The sequence below is a fragment of the Ochotona princeps genome, chromosome 23 (genome assembly GCF_030435755.1).
Source record: "Ochotona princeps isolate mOchPri1 chromosome 23, mOchPri1.hap1, whole genome shotgun sequence".
Taxonomy (NCBI): domain Eukaryota; kingdom Metazoa; phylum Chordata; class Mammalia; order Lagomorpha; family Ochotonidae; genus Ochotona; species Ochotona princeps.
Genome location: NC_080854.1, coordinates 38,339,980 through 38,364,321, shown reverse-complemented (window position 1 = coordinate 38,364,321; position 24,342 = coordinate 38,339,980).

Genomic DNA, 24,342 nt, shown 5'->3' with positions numbered 1-24,342 from the left:
GCTCCTGAGCCCAGCGACACCATGGGGTGAGGGCTCCTGAGCCTTGGGACACCATGGGGTGAGGGCTTCTGAGCCCAAGGACACCATGGGGTGAGGGCTTCTGAGCCCAGGGACACCATGGGGTGAGGGCTCCTGAGCTCAGGGTCACCGTGGCCAGGTGCAGAGGCATTGAGCCTGGGCTCCCGAGTCATGGCTGTGTTTGGCTGCATGCATGTTCTGTGGTGTCTTTGCCTCGGGGAGAGCCCCCTGAATACTCAGCACAAGGGCAGAGGTGTCCAGTGCAGAGCTCCAGAGAGCATGTACACAGAGCAGAGCTGGCTTGCTGGGCTCCTGCTCACTCTCACCCGCACCTGCTCCCCAGTCTGCCGCCTGCTCCAGGCACCCTGAAGGTGAGAACCTGGAGGACACAGCACCTCGCAGCTCTGCGGCAGAGCCCCCATGTCCTCCCAGTGACCTCCAGGGCCAGCTCTAGGGCACCACAGCTCTGCTGCCCAGGCACACTGCAGACCTGGGTGCAGGCTCCTCACCTCGGATCTGCTGGTGTCCACCTCAGAGCTCCACTGACAGGGTTCCCCATGCCAGGGCCGACTCAGCCAGCATGGCCAGGGGAGGCCGCTGTACATCACCAACACCAATCTTAACCTCCAGGGCAACCCACAGGCAGCAGCATCTGAAAATCACTTGCCCTGAGAACCAGAGGTATGGCCAACAAGGCCAGACCCTGAGCCAGGCACAGAGCAGGAGCGGAAAAGCGGGTCAGCGGAAGAAGTAGGGAGAAGCAGGATTTGAGGGTCCTTCCGTGGAGTCTCTCTCCTTGAGTGGGAACCGAGGCTGTTGCCGTGGGTCTCCCACAAAGCAGAGGGAGCAACCGGCAGGAGGCTCCTTGCCACCACAGGTTTTGGCAACAGTGCGTGGGAGGTGCCTGGGCAGAGTGGGGCAGAGGGGCAGGCCAGGTCGCGAACAGAGGGCCCGGTGCCCTGAGTGCAGCCAGTGGTTGGCACGGGGGCTTCCAGGGGTTGAGGGCACCAGCTGTGTTCGGCCCTGGTGGAAGGCAGTTTAGTGGAATGAAGTGTTGCAAATGATGGGCCAGCTTGGGATGTGTTGCTGGCCAATTGAGATTATTTCAATCTTGAAGGTGAATTTCAGTCCATAATTACGTTTGAATTGCTCTAGAGAGAGTCTGTGAACCGATTTTCAAGTTGTTTTGCTCCTGCTGCACACACAGAAGCATAAACGCAACAGCAACACACGTCAGGGAAGACTCAGATCCCAAGTCTGGGTCCCACCCCCTCCCCTCCCTGGTTTTAGAAAAGTGGATGGGAAGGCGACTAGATTGGAGGATGGCTTCACGTTGCCGCGGTGGCTGAAGAGGCCCACAGAGGGGGCTGCAGGATGCTGGTTCATCCTGTGACTGGGAGTGGGCTCCTGGCACAGTGCAGCATAGTGCCCGGGGCTGCTCCCCTCAGGGCTGGTTCCCCCCACCAGCCTTTCCGGGCCTGGCGTTTCTTTGCTGCTTGAACCTTGGGAGGAACCAAGTCCTGTGTGCCGGGAGCCGAGTCCCACAGAACCTGCTTGGGTGCTGAGGAGGCGGGGACCAGGGTGGTGCACTGTTGGGAAGAGAGTTCTGTTTTGGACTCCCAGTGTGGGTTGGGATCCCATGCTTCCTCCCACCTGTGGTTCTGCCTTTTCTATCTGCTGCCACATGACAAAGGGCACCACCCCCTGACAGAGCGCATGGCAGTGTCACACCCCAGACCCTCAGGATCAAGACCTAAACCCACTTCTTTCCGCCCCAGATATGTCATTAGAGTGATGATGCCTAAACCGTGTCCACTGAGCCATAGGGCTGCACAGTGACTCAGTGCTGCTGTAGGTTGTAAAGTGACCTGCATGCAGAGGTCACTCCCCATGGTGTGTTGGGCAAGCCCCAAGTTGGTCAACAGTGGGACCAGGTACTGGGGTGGTTGCTGGTTTTTGCATGTCTGTGTGGGTGCATGCACTATGTGTAAATACATAGTTTAGGATGCTGACAACCATGGGCACCCTCAGCTGCTCTCAGCATACAGTGTGAGGCCTGCAGGAGCAGGCTGTGGGACACAGCGGTTGGATTTGTGTCTACTTCTTTCTTTAGAAAAGTGCAGACATCAGCTGGCATCATAAAGTCTAGGATGCAAACCTCGAGCAAAAATGCTCATGAGCTGCTTGCTTTCCCCGGCCCTCCCTCCTTTAACCCCGTCAGAAGTTCCTCTCTTTCACGTGGCTTCAGACTCAGACTCTCTGATGAGTTCTGGCTTGTAGAAGTGCGTGTGCCAGAGCACGGGACCACAGTGAGCACAGACGCCGTGACCCACACCAAGGGCCTCCTGCATCCCGGCGGGATTGTAGCAGCCTCCCACCCCCCAGGTTTTAGGGGTCCTACCTTGATGGGCTGCTTAGCGGATCTTGGTGAGCATCTGGGCAGCTCAGGTGACAATGGATGTCCCTCCCTGTGGTGACAGTGTAACAGCTTGTGTTGCCTCCCTGCAGAAGCAAGTTTGTATGTGGCTGAGCATAACCCTGCTTGTGTAGTACCCATTGCCCAAGCCTCCCCCACCCATCCCCACCCATCCCCTGCCATTGCACACTTGCTTACATGGAGGGGGGAAAGGACATGCTGAATGGGGGGCATAAGGAGGGAGAGAGAGGTACCCCCAAACCACGAGGCAAGACCCCTAGAGCTCTTGGGGTCCAGGGCTCACAGCCCACAGGCTTGAGGGTGACCCGTAAGGATCTGCCCGTTGTGACCTCCCTGAACTCTGCAACACTGGGCCAGCTTGGTCAGCTCTCCTCCAGGGACTGCATCCTCCCAAGGGCACCGACAGAGCTTCCCCTCATTTCCCTCCTCTCCAGGTGTTCCACACCACTCATCACTCTACTGCCAGTAGCATGCCAGCAAGCAGGTCTGTGGGACATCCTGAGAAACAGGTGTGTGGGGGGGGACAAGGCCAGGGGTCCTGAGAAGGAGGTATGGGGCTGGGGAGAGCTCTTGGGTCTTGCTGGAAGGTGCCAGGAGGGGGGTGTTGGATGTGCATTTAGAGCAGGAGGTCTAGTTGAGGCACAGATGAGCAGCCTTGCAGAGAGGGCTGCCCTGGCAGGGGGTCCTGTGCCCCAGATGAGCGGTATGAGGGGGTAGTCCCCAGCCAGCTGCTTCTTCTAGGACATAGACATGGCTTTTCTGCAGGCTGGACCACCTCTGGTCCTGACTTCATGGACAATCACGGCGCTGTTCTCAGGGTTTGCGCGCTCTGGTCACCAGCTCTCCAGGAAGTGGAGGTGTTCAGCCTCCAGTGGGCCTGTGTGTGGCTGCCTGCCGCTCTGGTGTTTCTGACAGTGTGGGATGCTGATAGAATAGGCCCTGGGAGGCTTAGGACCGGGGCTGGACAGACCCAGTCCTGGTGTGGGTGGGGTTGCTTCCTGGGCCTTCTGCCTCGGTTTTTCTACGAAGACCCCCTGTGTGCCGTTGTGCCACACACAGGTCTCTCTACTTTCCCATGTGTCTGGCAGGGCCAGGGGCTCAGAGGCCACGCCTCGCTACTGTAACACAAGTCCTGGGACGTCATTGCAGGCCCTTGGTGCTGTTTTTGTCTGGTTGGAAATCATGTCTGCTGAATCCATTTCATTATGCATTCAGCTTCCCTGACACATCAAAGGCTGAGAAGGTTTTTTTTTTTTTATTTAACTTTGCTTGTTTAAAATGATTTCCCTCCAGATCAAGATGCAGAGCACAAAATATTAATCAGTTTAAATAAATATCAAGACTACCCAAATAATATGAATAATTGGCACGGGATAGCGACCACTGCCCAGTTCGCAGCAGCTGGTCATGCTGGCACGTGGCACTCTCTCAACAGTCTTTGAGATAATGATTTTGGCATCTGCCGACCAACACTCGCCACTGCCCACAGAATTTACAACCCACAAGTGGGAAACAGGGGCTCCGACAGAACTTTTTTTTTATGCAAGGTCTTTGAAATTTATTAATGTAATGCAAACACAAGCCTTCCAACCCATTAAATTGTTGATGTTATGCGAACCCACTCTGGAATTGCAGATCCTCATTAACATTATTTGCATGTTAATCTGCATCTTTTTAATTAGTGATATTATTTATGCACATAATTTTCGCCTACTGGTGCCAAGGCTGAAGCGCATTAATTAATCTACTGAGATGCCAAACTGTTTATTTTCCCCCGTACTTTTATTTGTTTACATGGTGTTTTGGATTCAGGGAAAATAAAAAAGAGCCTGAAGAATAAAAGCAGAAAGACAAGATTAACTAAAAGCTCTCTTTGTTTTCATAATCTAAATTGTAATATTAGCCAAATGTTGTGATTCTTCCCTTAGAGATCGGTTATTCAGTTACTTTACCTTGATGTATTATTAAAATTTATAATGGACTCGGGAGGCTTCTGTTAGTTCTCCTCTTCATTTACAGAATATACTCAATGTTATTTTAATCTTCCTACAACGCGTCCATGCATAGGCAATGATGAGCCATCCCTTGCGGATACCCGGCACGCTTCCACTTTGCACAAGTGATAAACATTTAAATAAGCCTTTTCAAGAAAGGATGGCATGCGGAATTATTAACCCATTGATGGAGTCCGTGGCTGCTCGCCGGATCCCCTTACCTTTAAAATAGGTCAATGGCAAAACGTGTTTGTTGAGGCTCAGGCCCTCTTGGTCCCTAAACCGGAGTCCTGACCCAGGACTCTGTGTGTGCACGTGTGCTCACCTGCACGAGGCACGCGTTTTTCACATGCAGAATTGAAAATGCTCTGCACTGTCTGGGCTCAGTGCATCCACTTTCAGAGCCGGGATGAGATGCCAAGATGGATGCCACGGGATGGCTGGATGCCTTGCCACAAATGAGAACGTAGTTGACAACCACCCCTCCTTCCAGGCGAGCACATGCACAGAGCTCCAGACAGGGCGCCACGTCGGAGGGCTTCTGCAGAGCAGTGGGCTGGCGCACAGACAGGCCAACAGGGAGTGCCTTCACTGGCTGTCTACTCCTTCGAGGGAACTGCTCCCTAAGCTCCCTGCCCAGCCCAGGAGGCCCACCTGGAAGAGGCTGTCATGGCCACAGTCTTCTGTTATCACAAGGCAGGGATGCTGGGGCCCAGCCCACTGCAGAAGGAGGTTGCCACCCTGTGCTTGGCCAGCTGCAGGGTGGAGCTTGGGTCTGACCTGAAGGCCAGACAGCTTGGAAGAATCAGACCTTGAAACCCCGTTAAGATTAAATGAAGCATCTTCTCACAGGAACAGAACCTTTTAGAGCTTCCTGGTGGTGGTGGAGACACTGGCCAGTCTTGGAGCTGGAGGCCGCCTAGGTCAGCTCTGCTCCCTGGGACCAAGGCCTTCCGCTCTGTCCTCCTTATTTACCCTGTGGGCCGCTGAGCCTGTTGCTGACCAAGGTGGCTCTTTAGAGGCTGCCTCTTTCTGCTCCCCAGTATCTGGTGGCAGCTAATTGCCGGTGCAGTGTCCTGGCCATTCCAGGAGGTGATGGTGGGTGAGTGTTCTGATTGTCCTTCCCCTGGCACCTGGCTCCATGGCCCCCAGCAAGTCACTTCACCTGTTCCTCCTTTGGTCCACCTACCTTGACCATGAATGAATCAGACCTGCTCTTCTTGAACAGCCCCCACAAAACCTCTGCCTGCTCGGTAGTGGCCCTGTGTCGGCACAACTGTCTGCCCCAACCCGTGGTTTCCAGGACTCTAAACCGACCACCTCCCACCATACCCGCCATTCCCACTGTTTCCGGAGTGACACAGGTAGCCCTGTGAGGAGCCCCTGGGGAAGGCCCTATACCCTGCTCCCATGGCCGGGACCTTGGCCTTCCTAGGCACTGGTCCCTTTACCCCACCAAGCATGTTGCTCTCCGCCCAGAGCTTGAGTACACGGCTGCAGGGCTCTGCGTGCACAACAGCCATGGGTCTCTGACTGCAGGAGCATAGCACTACCTGGGTACACCCAGGGACAGTGGGCAAAGGGCCCTCATTGTCCCAGCAGCAGGTCAGGTGGCAGTGGTGGCCGGTGAGGCTCAGCTTCCTGTCTCCAAGCTGAGCAGAGGACACTCCTCAGAGGAACAGCACTTCAGGGGGCCATGTTTCTAACATCAGCATGCTAGCACCTGTGGCCAGTGTGGGGTGCCCAGACAGCACCCACTTCCAGGGCAAGGAGCCCTACAAAAGACCCGTAGCAGGTGAGCCCAAGGCAGCTCTCCAGTGGCCTCCGCTTGCTCTCTGCTCGTGCGCTTGTTCACTACGTCCGTGCTGTTTGAGGGCTAGAACAGGAAGCAGAGGTGCTCCTGCAGGGCGTGTGCCAGCAGTCTGCCAGCAGCTGATCCCATACAAGTGAGTAAAGCTGTCAGACCCTGCGGCCGTTGGTGACTGAGTCAGGGGGCTCCTCAGTGTGGCAGAGTGTGGGCACCAGTCACATGCCAGGAGCATCTGGGGAGCCTGTGGAGCCTTCTCTCCTGGTGGCTGCCAATGCCCTACCCTGTGAGCACCATGCTAAGTCCCTCAGGGCCCAGGTGCAGAGTCCAGGAGGTGAGGAGTGCCACTGTGCTTTGCTTGACAGTCTATTTAATTACGGCAGGTCCCTAAAGCACTTCCACAAGGGCTCTCACACAAGGCTGACCCTTTCTACTTAATTTCATTTGCCTGTTAGCATCTGGAGGGTGGCCAGCAGCGCACTTCAGTAAATTCGATAAAGTTCATTCGACAATTGATAGGGGACCCAGTCAGAGTGGGCGAGCCGGCCTCCCGCCGCAGCCCCAGAGCGTGGCGGGCGCACACATATTTCAGTGAATGGAGTGAGACAAGTGGGAGTGGACGGATGGAGTAGGGCACTGTCTCTGGTGTAATTACTAAGATTCCAAGACAGACTGATTTATGACCCATCAGCCATCGGGAAGAGCTTTCTGGCCTGAAGTTACACTGTGGAACTATACAACTCCTGCATTCAAACAGCTGATCTTCCTCTGCTCCGATTGCAAACTGAAATCACTCTGAAAGTTCCTTTAACCCTTTTTTTCTGGTTCTGATTTGGAGCTGGTTCTGCATGAAAACAGTGCAGGATATGAGGACACTTGATTGGTTCTAGGAGGATTTGTGGTTTGGAAGTCACTGGCAGCGGATCACATGATTTCAGAGACTGTAAGTTGAATTAGGTAAAACTAGACGTTAATGTTTACGAAATCCAGTTTTGGCCATAGTTTCAAAGATCAATAGTTACTCTTGCTGTTGGATATAGACACACCTGGACTCTCTGCAGAGCCCCTGCAGTGGCACTTCACTACGCGTACAGAAAGAGAATTATGCAGAGAGCTTATTTCGGAGCGAGACCCTTTCCCAGTGTGCACCCAAGTCTGTTCCCCTCTTTGCTGAAGGCCGCTCCTTTTGTTCCACATTCCTGCCGACAGCGGCCATCCACCCTGGAGATGCCCTGCACAGAGCTGGCCTGGGAGCTAGTGGTAGTGTCCGGCGTGGACCAGTGTCGTGACTGCATTAATCATGCTGTTCTGGCTGTTGAAAACAATCTGCCTCTCTGTTCTCTCCTGGATGCCACTTCCTGCAAAGTGCTCTGCAACAAGCAATGCCTGGCAGACAGAGGAATGCCAGGGCCTTCTCCATCTGCTGGGATCCACAGCCAGGAGGCAGTGGTCTTGCAGGACGGGTGTGGGAGATCAGCATACGGAAATCTGCTCTCTCACCTCAGCCCTCATGGTCGACACAGGACCATGAACACTGTGTTGGTACGCCCAGAGACGAGTCACTGTGGTGGGTTACGAGGAAAGTGCTGTTGGTACAGCTGACCATTGGTGCTTGACCCACCTGGACAAGCAGTCCTCACCAGAAATCCTGATCCTTTAGATCAGACCGAAGTAGGATCTGGATCTGTTAATCCTTCCATCAGTTGCAACAAGACCTCACCTTGCACAAGAAACTTGCTGCTGCCCCTTGAAAGGAGTTGGGGCTCTGTAACCAGGATCCAAAAAGGGGTGAGCGTAGGCACCCTCACGCCCTGACACACACGCACCCTCACTGCAGGGGCCCAGGCTGCCGTCTCCTTGTGGGTACCGGGGATGGCATGGTTAGGCCTACAGTCCTTTCATCTTGTGAAATGGGAATTTTCCGCCTTTTGGACACATTGCTGGCCCTGTCCCTGCTACAGCAGTGGATTTATGTACCAAAAGGCAAATACTAAGTAAGATATTAAAACTTGTCTGGAGCAACCGTCAAAGTTCCAGCTGCAGCAGCAGTGTTCTGGCAGAGCAGATTTGAGTCCTGGCTGCTCCACGTTCTGTCCAGCTCCCTGCCATTCCAACCCAGCACCAACAGCCGCAGAAAGAGCCTGGCCACTCTGAGTCAGCAGGTGTCTGGACAGGCAGCTGCTCCGGCTGGCCTGGCTCTCGTGTGTGCTGTCCATGGAATCTCGGAAGAGTTCTGTGCCTTCCCATGGGCATAGCACCTCCGGAGACGGGCAGCCGCCCTCAGGCGTGGTGCCTCTCACCACCTCCTTGACAGGACTTCTCAGTCTGCAGGTGTTGGAAGGCAGGTGAAGAGCCCATTCCCTGGGCAAACAGTGCACGCTGCAGCCAGACGAGGTGAGCCTCTCTCGATTTGTTTTGCTTTATTTGGAAGGCAGCATGACAGAAAGAGAGGAGAAGAGGCAAGCAAAGATAATTTCCATCCACTGGTTCACTCCCTAAATGCTTACCACAGCGGGGGTAGGGCCAGGCTGAAGCCACGAGCCAGGAACTCCATCTCGGTCTCCTGGGCGGCTGACAGGGACCCAACTCAGCAGGCCAGAACCCATTCTCTCTTGAGTGCGTTCCCAAAAGTTGGATGGGGAGAACAGCGGATTCGGGACTAGAACCAGCATACGCATTGCTGCCAGTGGTGTCCCACAACGGAGCTGAAGTCGCCACCCCACTGTGCCTGCCCCAATGCTACCTCTGATACAGGCTTGCCAGGAAAGCGTGCCTGGAAGAAAGTCAGTGAAGATGAGTGGTTGACTCAGTCAAGCCAACAGAAGCCTGAATTTGGAAATTAAAAGAAAAGGCAAGGATGTGAATCTCGAAAAATCCCACTAACTCTAAAGTAATTCTACAGTAGTGGCTAGGCAGCCTAACACACATCCTGGGTAGAACCCAGACATTTATTTTCTCTTAGATAAAAATCCTAGCCAGTAATTACATCATAGCTAGTTAGAAAAAAATGTGCTAAAATAATACCATCGTTTGATACAATGGCTGGTGAAATTTTATTGTGTATCCTTCTTTTATTGCCTGTATTTGGGATTTTGGTATCTTAGACAAGGTTGTGATTGGATAAGTACACATTTCATGACTTTTTTCCTTGGACATAAGCATATGCAATAACATACCCACACTGAACACGTTGTGAAAGCAAAAAGATCCTTATGGTCATGTTTTTTGTTTTTCCTCTAAGCAAGGCTTTCACTATACTCTATGAAATTTTGAGATGATATTTTTTGATTTTTGTTTGCTTCTAAATAACTTACCACCTCTGACTGCAATCTTGTCTGGCACAAGAGGCGTTTAGAGCAGACATGGCTCTGTCGTCTTCCTAGCTACTTGTTGGTCCAGCGTGTTTTCTGATTGCAAAACAGCCCATCGACTCTGTTTCTGGACAGCAGCCAGGGCAGTCCTTGGTAAGAGTGAAGAACTCGAGTTCTAGGAATGCAAACAGCGAGTCCAGCAGTGTCAAGGCTACTTCATGAGTAGGACATGGATGCTTGTGTGTGCGCCTCACCCAGTGAACCAACAGATGGCAGCTGGGCTATTGTCCGAAACCCAGAGCTGCGTCATGATCGCCAGAGCACTGTCCTCAGCCAGCACTTCCTTGGGTTATGATGCGAGGACCTTGCTGTTTGAATCTAATGACATGTGAAGGTTTGTAGTGACGTCACACTGGTTACAGATCACACATGGGCTGCTCTAAAGCAGCCCTTTCTGGCCTGCTAAAAGCATTTCACCCAAATTCTAATTTAATTGGTGCTGCATTTTTGATATATCCTTCTCCCAAATACTGTTTTTTTTTTTTTTTTTAAACTTTTGGTGGTATTTTGGTTCTAGATGGAAAGTATGATTAAGTCTGAAACAACACGTATATTTGGCTTCATCCTCAGGATTTTTATTTTTTGTAATCTTTAATGTTTTTTTCCAGCATCTCTCCTCTGTGGTGCTTTCCTGGTGTGGTCAGTGTTAGCACCCCTCATCCTGTTCCCCCTCGCCTGTGGCCTCAGGAAACCTTTCCTTCTGTGTCCCCCTTGGCTTCCAGTTTGTGCTGGAGGAGACCGGAAAGTTAGTGCAAGCACTCCTGAGTGTGGTGTTTAATAACTGTCTCTACTCTGTTCTCTACATAGCTGCTCTACAGTTTACAACTGTGTTGTTAACATATGAATCACAGGTTTTAATCCTGATCCTGTATGGCTTTCTAGAAAAAGAAATTCTTTCATTGATTTTGTTATTTATTTAGTCTCAGAATTTTTTTGTGCAATTATTTTCCTCTATTTGCTTTTCCAATACCACAAAATATTCCTTCTCTTTTACTATTAAGTAATAAGCATTATGGGTATAGAATTGCCCTTTTGCTAAATTTCTTCTTTGTTGTTAGAAGTACAGAGTTCGGTGGAATTGTGGCTGGGGTGTGGGAGAGGCTGTTGAGAAGATGCGTGTTCCCCTAAGCAGTCACCCTTGCTCTTTTGTTGAAAATCAATAACCAAATATCTGTGGTGTCTGATTTCCCAGTTTTTCTCTCATCGGTATTCACAGTCTAATCCAATACCACCTTTGCTACAATGGATTTGCCATGAATCTTGAATTCAGGTTATTTTAATGCCATGGTTTTGTTTTCCTCTTCAGAATTGCTTTGTGGGGCCAAGTGCAACGACTCAATGGCTAAATCTTTACCTTGCAACCACCAGGATCCCATGTGGGCAGCAGCATGTGATCCAGCTGCTCCACTTCCCATCCAGCTCACTGCTTGTGGCCTGGGAAAGCAGTGGAGAATGGCCCAAAGCCTTGGTATCCCACACAGGTGGGAGAGGAAGCTTCTGACTCCTGGCTTCAGATCGGCTCAGCTCTGGCCATCTCAGCCTCTTGGGGAGTGAATCAACAGATAGAAGATCTTTCTCTCTATCTCTCCTTCACTTCATAAAATCCGATCTGCCTTTCCAATAAAAAAAATAAATCTTCAAAATCACCTTGTGATGATATTATGTAAGAATATGTATTACCATTAAGCTTGAGTTACTTGCATTTTATTCTTTCTTTTCAGGATTAATTTTATTTGTTTGAAAGACGGAGTTACAGAAGCAGAGAGAGAGAGCCCATGAGCTGGTTTACTCCTGAGATGGTGTGGGTCTTTTTCCAGGTCCCCCATGAGGGTTCAGGGCCCACGCACTCAAGTCACCCTGTGCTACCTTTTCAGGCCACATGCAGGGGGCTGGATGGGAAGTAGAGCAGCGGGGGCTTGAACTGGTGCCCATGTGGGGTGCTGGTGCTGTAGGTGATGAAGGTGTTCCGTCCAGTGCCAGCCCTGACAAAGTTTTTACGAAGTATTCGTTTGATGTTGAATCCAAAAGTCAGTATCACAACTAAAACATCCAGCTTTCCTTCTGTGTACTCTTCTCTCCATTTTATTGCCCGAGTTCCTTCGTCAGAGATTGTGTGACCTTTTTATATGAGTCACAGTGGGCTTCTTATCCTGTTTCATTTGTTTGACTTATTTTGCTGTTGTTTTGGCAGTGATATAGCCCCTGGGTAGCTGTGTCTTTACAGAGTCTTGAGGTTGAGTAAGGCCAGTTCTCCAACTTTACTATCCTATTTTAAAAGTTTAAGTATTTTAATATTTTGTTCCAATTCTTGTCTCTCCATATGGACTTGAAAAGCAGTTTGGGGTAGCCCTAGAGTACCTATGGGTTTTTAAAATTAAGGTTGCCTTTAATCTATACGTGAAGAGAAATGTACATGAGAAATTCTGAGACACCGACATTATTGAACCTATCCATGGTCATGGTATGCATCTCTCCAATCATTTCGTCTCTCTTTGGCTTATTTCACTACAACTCTCTAACTCTCCCCTTTTGAACCTTATTTTGTTGGGTTTATACTTAAAGTGAGTGAGTTTTGCTTATTAATTTCACTTCCTATAACTTTTAGGTAATCATTCATCAGCTTTAGGACTTGTTTGTTTGGATTATTTTGGATTCTATTTGAAAATTGTGTCATCTAGGAACACATAGATTTTACCATTTTGTTTTCCAATGTACAGACGTGTCTTTTATTATCATAGAAAGCATTAGCTGTGCTTTCTGGTTTAGCATGGAAAGAAAGGAGAGGGTCACCCTTGTCTTTTTCTGATCTTAGTGGGAAATTTTTGAACTTCTCAATATAAAATATGATGTTATTGCAGGGTGTTTTGTAGATATTCATTATCTAAGTAAGAAAGTTTCAGTTATGGAATTTTGGCTGTGATGGGAATTTTGTAGAATATTTTGTTTTGTATGTATTGGTACACTCATGATTTTACTTTAGCTTATTGGTACAATCACTTATAATGATTGGTGTTTTTAAATTTAAAAAATTAATTTGATAACTATAGAGAGAGGTTGGAGATCTTCCATTGACTGGCTTATTTCCAAATTCTTGCAATATCTGGGTCTGGGATAGGCTGAAGCGAGAAACTGGAACTGGGTTCAGACCTTGTTACTTCCTGGGATGTACACCAGCAGGTGGTCACATGGGTCTATCGCCCAGAGAGGAGAGAATCCAAAAAGACTAGGAATTTCTGCTGCTGCAGGCCCTCACCAGCACTCACATGGGATCTTCTTCTTGGATACAGAGAATCCAGGTGTCGGTGCTGACAGGTCCCACGAAGCTGATGTTGGAGGTAAAGCAGTAAGTCCATGCTCTCACACCAGTTCTGCCCTTGGCTGTCTTGCGGACCTGGCTCCAGACTGACTTGGTCCTGGAGACTGGGGCATCGTCAGTCTCTTGCTAGCTGAGGAACAGAAAGATGACTGTGGTGCTTGGCCTTGGCTGTGGGGATACTTCTACAGCATTGCCTGACCATATGTAGGCATGAAGAGGGACTCGAAGCTTTATCTTCTGTGTAGTTCCCTTTGGGAGTTCATAGCATTGATCCATTGGGACTAAAACAGAAAAAAAAAATTCCAGGATTCATTGCGATCTTTGGAAGAAAAGGCAGAATAAGTCCAACTTCTGCATCCTGTCTCTTTTGTCAACAGTGACAGAGGCAGTAGGGAAGACACGGGTGGGACAGCCACCACTGGGAAGGTGGCAGCTAAGCTGTTGCCCATGCCATGCAACAGCCTCTGGAGCCACAAGCAGCAATATGTGTGAGCTGAAAGGCCCATGTCCCGTCTTGTGAGAGGAGGTGCCAAGAGAGCCAGCATGCCCAGGAGGTCAGCCTGATCCTAATCCTGGCGAGCAGAAGCAGACGGGTGGCAGAGACTGGGCTGAATGCCAGCATCCCATCCGGGATCCCACAAATCTAGGAACACTCTTTGCCTGGCCCAGCGATGGCCATAAACCCATCAGATACCTCAACCATCAGCAAGGCAAATGGAAGCCAAGGAACTGATCATGGTTTGGCCTCAGCGCTATTGAGCAGATCCACAAATGTATCATCAAGGAGTATAAGCTTTTGATGCAACTTGGCCAGGCATCTTGACATTTTTAATTCAAATGTTTATTTGCATTTCACTCCAATTGAAGGTCGTAGATTCCATCCTAAATATACAGGTGTTTCCAAAAAGCACAGTCACCTCCATGGATGCTCTTAAATTTCCATCTTAAATGGGGCACAACACAGCTCTAAGCAGATCAAAGAAAAACAAAGCATTTTAATTCTTCCTGGAAAAGGTAATTGATGCCAAGGAGTGTGAGGTGTGGGTGTGAAATCGAACCTTGCATTTGGGGACAGGGGATTAAGAAAGGGCACACCCTCCTACACAGGCTGCCGTGGCAACAGCTTCCAAGTCAGTCTCCTGCTTGGCCAAGATTGTAGCCTTTACTCCACATGGTAGGGGACAATCACACGGGGCCAAGTGCAGAGTGTGGCTAGAGTTCCGTCTGTGGTTTCTGCACATGTTGCTATAGGCAGTTTGCTCAACTCCTTCCCCCCGCCCCCAACCCCCTGCTGCAATAGGCGTCCTTGACCAGAGTGGGAACAAGTCAGCATGTTGTTGTGCAAACTTGGCTAAGCACAGCTCCTGCCCTCCACCAACACGGCTGACAGCCACACACATACAAGTTTATGGGTCACAGCATGGGTCCTCTTGCTCTGGAGGCTGCTGCGGTCCTGGCTGTCACCTGCTGGTAGGGTGCTTACCACCTCCCTCGGTCAGGGAGGAGTGTTCCACTGAGCTTTGCATGATTCTCACCCAGCTGGACTTGGAATACTTGACTAATCATGCTACCTGTTGTTCGCTGGTTTAGGTGGCGCATGGAAGCTGCTTTCCACTAGCCTGTTAGTGCAAAGTGAGTCTGGCTGTAACTGGACACAGCCTTTGCTGTGTGGCTGGTGCGCCTGGAAAACAATGTGCTCCTTTCTTCCCAGGAACCATGACCCACCTTTGGAGAGGCTTGGAAATAATGTCCACCACTAGCTCTTTCCCTTCAGGGCTTGTGCCTCAATACTGGGCTTGTCCCTGCTGTTTGTCTAGCTAATTGCTTTGGGATCTAATAAGTTAGTGATGATGGGTGCTGAGCCCCCAAGACCTCTGCTGTAATGAATCTCCAGTCTGACCACAGCCCAGGGCAGCATCTGGAGCCAGCGTGTCTCAGGAAGAGCACCTGCAGTGAGAGCACGAGGAGGAAGCACCTTCCCGAGCCACAGCTACGGGCTGGCAGGACGCAGGCGAAGGCAGCCTCAAGGCTCACATGGCAGCTCCAAGGGAGCGAGCGAGGCAGGGACAACCTGCTGGCTTAGAGCTGTGGCTCATCACTTGCCCTTGCCCTTAGACACATGGGTTCCCTCCTGAGGCCATCATGGTGCCATAGCCTGGGTGGACTGGGATAACAGATACTTGTCATCCCAGGTTTGGGAGTCATCAGGACCACTGCTGGAGGGCTCCATGGTGGAGCCTGGTCCATGTCTTTCTCACAGCTTGCAGTGTGGTTGGCTGTCTTTGGCTGGTGGCCATGTCACTCTGTCCCTACTTGCTTCCCAACATGCTGAGTGTGCCTGCCTCTACCCGCTCTACATTGGGACCCACCGTCCCTGCTACTCTGTAGCCTCCTGGCCTCCTTGCGGCCACACCAGGGTCCACGCTGACCCTGGGTCACACCTAAGTTGAGTCTGACTCCTGTGACAGTGATGGCATCTGGTCAGTGCTTGCCAGGGGTCCCCAGCACTCAGGTGTGGAGCCTCTAAGCCAAGCCCACCCTGGAGGGGGGACTTCTGGATGCCTCAGGGACACCTGCCAGGTGCTGTATCCTGCAGGAGTGACAGGCAGACCAGCAGATCTCTCCCACGCCATTCCCACCTGTCCAGGAGGAGAGGGAGTTGTGCATTGGCTTTACTGCACGCTCCCTGTACCCCCGGCTCTCCCCTGTTGTGCCACCTCAATCCCGTCTGGCCTCACCAGTTGTCCTCTGTGCACAGCTCAGGCCCATCCTGGGTCTAGTGCCATATGGGAGGCCATTTGCTCCGAGGCCTCCTGGTCCTCTCTGTCCCTGATGCTCTGCCTGTCTGTGTCATGGACGGTGTCAGCGTCTGATCTGGTATTCTTCACGTGCAGACAGGACTCTGCTTTCTTTAGTCTGAGAAGTCACTGCTGCTGGTGGGAAGCACACCTGGGTGAAGGGAAGAAGCAGGATGGACTGGACAGGACACGGCTGCTCCCATGGACCCCGATGGGGGCAGACAGGTGGGCAGTGCTGCGAGAGGAAGAGGAGGACACAGAGCTAGAGCCAGCAGCCTATCAGCAAGGCCCTCTGGTCTGGGCCCCGGAGGAAGAGCAGGGCATGAACCCCACAGATCTGCTGTTCCCCTTGGCCATTGCTGTGCCTCATCATTCTTCTCAGAAACCCATTCTCCACTAGACTAGACTGTGCCTGCCAGACTGAATCTTATGGAATTAAAAAACATGCATGCGGTCGGGGAGGAGAGGAAGAGAGAGAACAGCTGGGAGAGGCAACTCCGTGCTGGTGGACCCTTGTGGGGTCTGCTTTGGGCCTTGGCTGGTGCAAGTCCACAGTGGGGACCCCTCGTGCTGCGTGCCAGCTGGCCCAGGGCCACAGTGGGGGACCCCTCACTCTGGGCACCGGCTGGCTCAGGGCCACAGCAGACAGACCCCTCGCGCCGGGCCCTGGCTGGCTCAGGGCCACAGTGGGCTGACCCCTGTACTCAATCAGGGAGCAAGCTGCAGAAGGGGCTGGGGTAGGAGCTTGGTGGCTTGGATGAGCACTGGCTCTGTTATTGGCGTGCAATGTCGCATTGGCTTCCTGCTGCCGTGTGAACAGTGCCTGACCTTGGAAACACTTACTCTTGCCCGGACTCTCGCCTTGGCTTGCACAGGTGCTGAACGCACACAGTGTAGGGGGACTTCCCACCATGCATCTTCCGCCATGAAGGTTTGGGTTTGATTCGCCCTCGGGGGAGAAAATAATGTTCTCAAGAAGATTCTACTCTGTTTATTTTGAAGTGTGCAGTGTGGAATTTGTCTTTCATCTTCGTACAACCCAGGTACAGGCAACGCGCCTGGCTTTGAAGACCTTGGGAAAGTAGCAGACTCTCTGGGAAGGGAGCTGGGCACACGCGGAACGCATCTGGGCTCTGAAAGTCGCGTCTGAAAACGCTTAACCCCTTTCCTGATTGAGATCATGTTTGCAGTTCTCTTTGTTTAAAATGTGTCTCAGGATTTGACTTGTCCTGCAAAAATAAATGATAAATTATTTATGCCTGCCAATTATTTATTATTATTTATGCAAAGCTTGTCACATTATGCATGCATAAGGAGATTGAATCACTGTTAACCGCACTGCCTTGAGGGCCATCCTGTGCTGAGCCCAAGGTGCACACCCGCGCTGGTGGCAGGCACGTGTGCAGGGCCCGACCCATTGTCTACCACTGACTGCTCTCACCAGAAGGACGGAAACCTGGGATCGAAGGTATCACCCGCTAGATACTCCTCTCAATTCCACCTTCATTATCTCGGCGCTAAATAAACCAGCTTTCCAGGGCGGGGTGCACTGCTGAGCAGGTGTCCAAAATACCTGTCAGTGTGAGCTTCAGAATAAACAAACAAGACGCGAGTTTCCTGAGGCTGTGCTTTTGTTCCATAATAACGACACGTTACAATCAGGAAAGAGATAAATCAGAGAAGTACCATGATATTATAACTTTTCCATGGTGCTTTCTGATAGCATTCTGAATTTCAAGGCAAATTCAGAGAGGGTATTTTCCCCCTAAATACTAATGCATATAAATGAAATTATTAGCAGCATTCATTTTTAATGGGAAACCTCATGGAGGCTTTGGAAAATGATGGACTCATCCTTTGATACAGACAGAGACCGTTTTCCAGTTTCTAAGGCAAAAATCATGTGCAGGAGGGCACCCTGAGAGACCTGGGGTATTGGCTGTGCTGTGCCCGCGGTTGGGGCGACTGCCCCGGCTGTGTCACTGGGCTGTGTCACTGGGCTGCTCTGTGTCCGAGGGCCAGGCGACTGCTCCGGCTGTGTCACTGGGCTGTGCTATGCCCGAGGGTCAGGCGGCTGTCCCGGCTGTGTCACTGGGCTGTGCTGTGCCCGAGGGTCAGGCGGCTGTCCCGGCTGTGTCACTGGGCTGTGCTGTGCCCGCGGTTGGGGCGACTGCCCCGGCTGTGTCACTGGGCTGTGCTATGCCTGAGGGTCAGGCGGCTGTCCCGGCTGTGTCACTGGGCTGTGCTGTGCCCGAGGGTCAGGCGGCTGTCCTGGCTGTGTCACTGGGCTGTGCTGTGCCCGAGGGTCAGACGGCTGTCCCGGCTGTGTCACTGGGCTGTGCTGTGCCCGCGGTTGGGGCGACTGCCCCGGCTGTGTCACTGGGCTGTGCTATGCCCAGTTGAGGAGAACTATTACACTGACCATTTTCAAAACTCAACCCACTTGGTGTGTCCTCACTCAGTTCCTCATTTCCTGTTACCAATATGGCCCCTGGCCCGATGCAGTCCCAGCTAGCCGTCCAGCTGCTCAAGGACCCAGATGTGTGGGCTTGGAGGTGGAGTCTTCTGCCATCTCCTCACCCACTCCCCTCAAGGCTGAGCCGGACACCAGCTCCAGCAGCTTAAGCCGTGACCTTCATCTCCAACTCCTTCAAGTCCCAGCTGCTGCACTTTCAGTCCAGCTCCCTGCTAATGTGCCTGGGAGAGCAGCGGACGATGGCCCATGTCCTTGGGCTCCTGCACCCATGCGGGCCATCTGGAAGCAGCTCCTGGCCTGGCCCAGCCTGGTGATTATGCGTTTGAGGAAGGAACCAGGGGTCACTCACTTTCTCTGACCATGCCTTTGTTCTTAAAGATTCATTTATTTTCATTGGAAAGTCAGATATACAGAGAGGAGGAGAGACAGAGAGGAAGATCTTCTGTCCATTGATTCATTCAACAATCAAGCTCAACAGCCGAAGCTTAGCTGATCCAAAAGCAGAAGCCAGGAGCCAGGATCCTCTTCTGGGTCTCCCATGCAGGTGCAGGGTCCCAAGGTTTTGGGCTGTCTATGACTGCTTTCCCAGTCCACAAACAGGGAGTGGATGGGAAGTGGGGCTGCCGGGACTAGAACTGGCATCCATATGGCATCCCGGCATGTGTAAGGTGAGGACCTTAGCCACTAGTCTACTGCGTAGGACCCCTGACCCTGCCTTTCTAATCTCTCTCTCTCTCTCTCTCTCTCTCTCTCTCTCTCTCTCTCTCTCTCTCTCTCTCTCTCTCGGCTGCCCTGTGGGAGCGAGGTGAAGCGGGGAGGAAGGAAGGAGGCAGTTTAAGGAAAGATGTAGGAGAAGCTGAGACAACTGGAGCAGAGCTACAAGTGTGGATCAACTGCTTTAGAACTTCTTAGAGCTTGAGAGACTTTTCTTGTAGAAGACTCAGCAAACATGCATCGGTGGGTGTGGCTGGTAGGCTGGTAGGGTGCCCAGAGCCATGGGTCACTGTCTGCCCCATGCCTGCAGGTGATTGGGAGCATTCCTGATCTTGAACAATGTCACGTGTGAACTGCTGTAACTAATCCTAACCTGGTGCCTTCTCACATGAGCATAACACTGCTTGGAAAGCTGGCAGGGTTTAGCTGCAAGGAGTGTTGGAATGCCATCGGCTGGGTGGCACCGCACGCTGGAGCTCTGAGGAGCTTGTCTGCTTGGCTTTCTCTGTGTTGTTCTCACAATGGCTCACGCAGTGGAAGTGAACCATAGGCATGTGGCTGCTCTGAGTGTCGACCTGCTTGCTGAAACCTCCAGGCCTGCGAAGAAGCAGCAGTTCACACACTACAAGGCTGCTTCCCTTCCTACTGCATGCTCACCGCTCCTCCCAGCTCCAGGGCAAGGCTCCCTCCTCTCTCCACCCCCTCCCTCCCCTCCTCCCTCCCCTCCTCCCTCCCCCCTCCCTCCCCTCCTCCCTCCCCTCCTCCCTTCTTCTCTCCTTCTCTTGCTTCCTCCCCTCACCTCTTCCCTCCCCTCTTCATCTCTCCCCTCTTCCTCCTTCACCTACCTTCTCCCCTCTTCACCTCTCTCCTCTTCCTTCTCACCTTCTCCCCTCCCCTCCTCCCTCCCCTCCTCACTCCCCTGTCATAGGGGATATAGGGCGCTAGGAGGGGGAGATGTTTTGGCAGAGGTCAGCCGGGTCTGTGAAGGACTAGGCTGCCCAAACTCTTGATGTGGGCACCATCGCTCGAAACTGTAAATATTATTTTAAAAAACTTATATTTGTGTGAAAGAAAAAAGGAGACAGAGAGAGAGAGACAGACAGAGAGAAAGAGAGAGATACAGAGAGATGGACACACACCTGGGGGCATATAGAGAGAGGGAGGGAGAGAGAGAGATAAATAGAGATCTTGCATCTGTGGGTCCACTCCCCAAATGGCCACAGTTTTTCCAGAGCCAGGCCAGGCAGAACTCCATCTGGGTCTCCGATGGGGGGTTGCAGAGGCCCAAGCGTTTGGGCCATCTTCTGCTACTTTCCCAGGCATCTCAGCAGGGGGCTGAATGGAAAGTGGGAAATCCATTGCCTAGGATGCCTGTGGCCCTTGCTGGCGTGCCTTGACTGGAGTTCTGCCCAGTAAGGCACACTGAGCCCTGAGCTAGGTTTCTGCCTCCTGGCTTTGGGCAGTTCCAGTCCTGACTGCTGCAGGCCCCTGCGGAGCAGACCAGCAGATGGAATCTCCTCTCTCCCAGCTCTGCCCGTGGAACAAACACAACAAAAACAGATGGCACTGGCCAGAGAAGAGTGACACCTTCCTCACAGCTGTATGTTTTGAACGGTGCAGGCTCAGGTCCCACCCAGAGGCCAACTTGCTGGCATGATGAACATCCTCCTGCTCTGGAGGCTGCTGGGGCCTCAGGTGGGGTTCTGTGGGGTCTGCCTGTGCAAGCTGGTGTCATGGAACTCTGGGTGCTGTCACCGCACTCACATGTGAGTTCGTACTGGCCTCCTGCTTAGCAGGAGCCAGATGGAGGAAGCTGACCCAGGGCCCGAGACCCTGCCTTCTCAGCTAGGAGGCACGGGAGGCCCTTCTATGGCTACCTGCCCTTTGTCCGTGTGAGCTCAGGTGGACATGTATCTCACCCCAGGCTGCATTTCTTTCAGGGTGCAGCTTCAGTTCCTAAGCTCTTGGCTTCTGCCTGTACTCACTCCTGGCACCAGACAGGACAACAAACACGTGACCAGATACATTGATGAGTTGGACCCATTTACTCCGGGGCCCTTACACACCAGCTGTCCAACTGCAATTTGACGACCTTTGAGTGTTTTGTGTTCCAGAGATTCACTTAATTAAGAAATGCATAAAAAACAATCCCCAGCTTCTACACTCTTCCTGGTCCTTTGGGAATGTGTCCTCCTCCAGGAAGCAGAATGGGGAAGAGGGTACTGTTGCACTTCTCCTTGGTCCTCTGATCAGAACCAGTTACCCCCAATGGAATGACGTGCTGCTGGATTTGTGAAATGCCATGCACGCTACTGCCCACGAACGGCTGGCGTTTCTAGTCTTTCCCAGGCAAGACCATCAGCCAGACTCCGAATGCACCTGCTCCGTGCAGAGCTAGGCTGATCCAGGGAAGCCAACTCCACAGAGCCTGAGACTTAGTGCGAGCTGCTGCCCGAGAAGTTGCTGTGGGCAGGTAAAAGAACTGTCGGCCCACAGAAAGTTAGAAAGGGCTCTGGTGGAATAAACCGCGGTCATTTGAAAAGCAATCAGTGGGTAAAAGAAGCAATCAGACCAACTGCAATCGGCTTTACTGCCAACAAGACCTCTTACGTGGACATGGCTATAGGCTGTTAAGACTAATTGGCTCATTTTAATAAACGCACTTTTTTCTCACACAATAAAGCTAAGTCACTGATCAATTTGCTCATTCATGTCACAAACATTTAGTAAAAAAAAAAAAATCCCCATAAGCTGCTTAAAGAATGTGGTTAGGCTCCGATGACGGGCATGATACAGGCACAGAGCAACTGTAAGGCATCTGGGCTGAAGGAACTTGGAACTCAGGATTTAGAAAAAAACATAAAGGGAACATTCAGGAGTACTTGTGAGATGAAGATGTGCTTGGCTCCATGCTCCGCCTTCTCTGGGTGGACCCTTCACCTGCTCCTGATGCAGTCCTGCGGCCTGGACACTGCTGGTTGAGAAGAAATACTCAGTTAGTGTTTGTGGAACAAGTGAGTGAGCAAACATGTGCTAAAAACACAGGCGTGTGGCGTCATGCACTTCCTGGGTGGTGCTGAGAGTCACACGGGCGCACACACGGGCGTGCGGCGTCATGCACTTCCTGGGTGGTGCTGAGAGTCACACGGGCGCACACACGGGCGTGCGGCGTCATGCACTTCCTGGGTGGTGCTGAGAGTCACACGGGCGCACACACGGGCGTGCGGCGTCATGCACTTCCTGGGTGGTGCTGAGAGTCACACGGGCGCACACACGGGCGTGCGGCGTCATGCACTTCCTGGGTGGTGCTGAGAGTCACACGGGCGCACACACGGGCGTGCGGCGTCATGTACTTCCTTGGATATTCACACGTGTGACACTAAACTTCCTGATGTGGGAAGTTGCCGTTTCTGAGTCCCTCTACCTTGGACCTGGTACCCTGTGTGTGCCCTCTGCCCCGAGCTGGAAGTGCTGACTTGTGCACTCGAGCTGAATGGCTAGCAAGTGGGCCCTTGCCCCGCCCATTAGGACCGTGATTGCCATGTAATGAAGTTAATGTTTGGTGGAATTCGCAGCCTGGCCATCAGGGCTCTTTCCCCAGCCCTCTCCCGTCTTGCTGTCACCCAGGTTTTTTCCAGCAACAAAGGAAGCAGACAATATGTGAAGCCTCATTAATCCTGTTTGGGGCTGATTTCCCTTCTTCTATTTCTCCTCTCCTCCTTCTAGAGGTTAAACAAGAGGCCTGTCATCGGGCTTCCCATAAACGCTGGTCACGGGAGGGTGAGAGTGCCTGCTTTGCACAGCGGCCAGCCGGGGACAGCTCCCTTTCAGCCTGGCATCCTTTTAACTGCCCGCCGTTTTATGGCCTCCGCGATCACCAATTACACAGCCAGCAACAATGGACCAACCACTCCAACGAGCAGGCTCAGATGGGCCTGGCTTGGCCTGTGTGTGTCATGGTAACACTTTCTTTGCCTGACGGGGGAGCCTAATTACAGGGCTGAAGATGGATTGGGACCTGCGGAAGCTTGACTCCCAGGAACAATATGCCTGGCCCTGGCCCCCGCACCCCGGCTGCATCCCTCTGACCCCCAGCTGCCCTGCTTGCACTCTGCCTGACCTAAGCGAGCTGAAAGGGCCTCTCTGGGCCCTGCAGGACTGATGGATGCAGAGCACTCCTTTTCTGTACATGTATCTCCTAGAGTGCCTGGGGTTCCAATGCAGGGCCTGCCTGTGGGTCTGATTCCACCTGCAGCCTGGACAGCTGGCAAGACGGGCAGCTACCGGGTTGTTTCAGGTCTGTGAGCAGAGTCCCGGGGTCTTGCTTGGGCCTGGAGTGATAAGCTTCCACTGGCCCCAGTTGGGACCCCAAACTCTACCAGGGCTTCCTGTCTGGTGCAGAAAGCAGGAGGGTACCTGGGCCTGCCTGAGCCAGGAAAATGAAGACGGGGTCTGGCATTTGCTCTCTGCCACTGGATCAGTCTTCCTGAATCTGTGCCTGCACTATGGAGTGGTCTTCTCCCCACACATGCCTGTGTGCACTTGCATGCCGCCCCTGAGGTCTGGACCTTTCTACTCTAGAACTCCACTGTGAGCAGTTGAGGGTCCCGAGTAGTTGGGAGGGGCCAGGAGGACCATAACCACCCCCAGTACCTTCCACATCCTGCCCACAGCAGCGGGAGGAGCTGTTGGGGCAGCACTCCTGTGGCTATGACAGCAGTATTGGAGCATGCAGAACCAGCTCCTATCAGGAGCTCCCATCCACATGTGGAGATAAATCCCCACCTTGTCCTCCCGCCCACAGACACCATCCATATGTGAGCTGCCCAGCCGTTGGTCATCCCCGGGGAGGCTGCCCAGCCTCCATCACCAGGCTCAGGCATCTAAAGAGACTGCACAGAAGCTCACGCACAAGGCTGGACCTGCCTGTCTCTCCCCCAGGATGTGGACACCCTCTGAGCTGGCCCTGGGTTCCTGGGGCACCCATCAGGACCCGTGCACCATGAATGGAGACAAGGGCTCAACCATGCCACACCAGCCCCCTGGCTGCTTCCCTAGCTCTGTGGGTGCAGCAGCTACAGGCAGGCTTGCGGCTGGCACTGTGCAAGCTGTCCTGCATACCACAGTCAGAGCAGAGCTTGCACCTTCCACCCCCCTGTGGGAGTGGGTCCTGCTAAGGCCCCGTGGCCCCAGTGGCTTGCACATGCTGGATGACACACATGTGCCAGCCCTAGTCTCCCCCAGTGGACAGCTCTGTCTCGTAGCACCCATGGGCATCTGGTCCAATTCCATCCCTCCATGCCCAGGACTCAGCAGGAAGATGTTGGATGCCAGTTCCTAGATTCATTTCAGACCTTCCTTGGCATACTTGCCTCTGCCTGTCAGTCTGCCACAGTGCCCATCCCACAGGC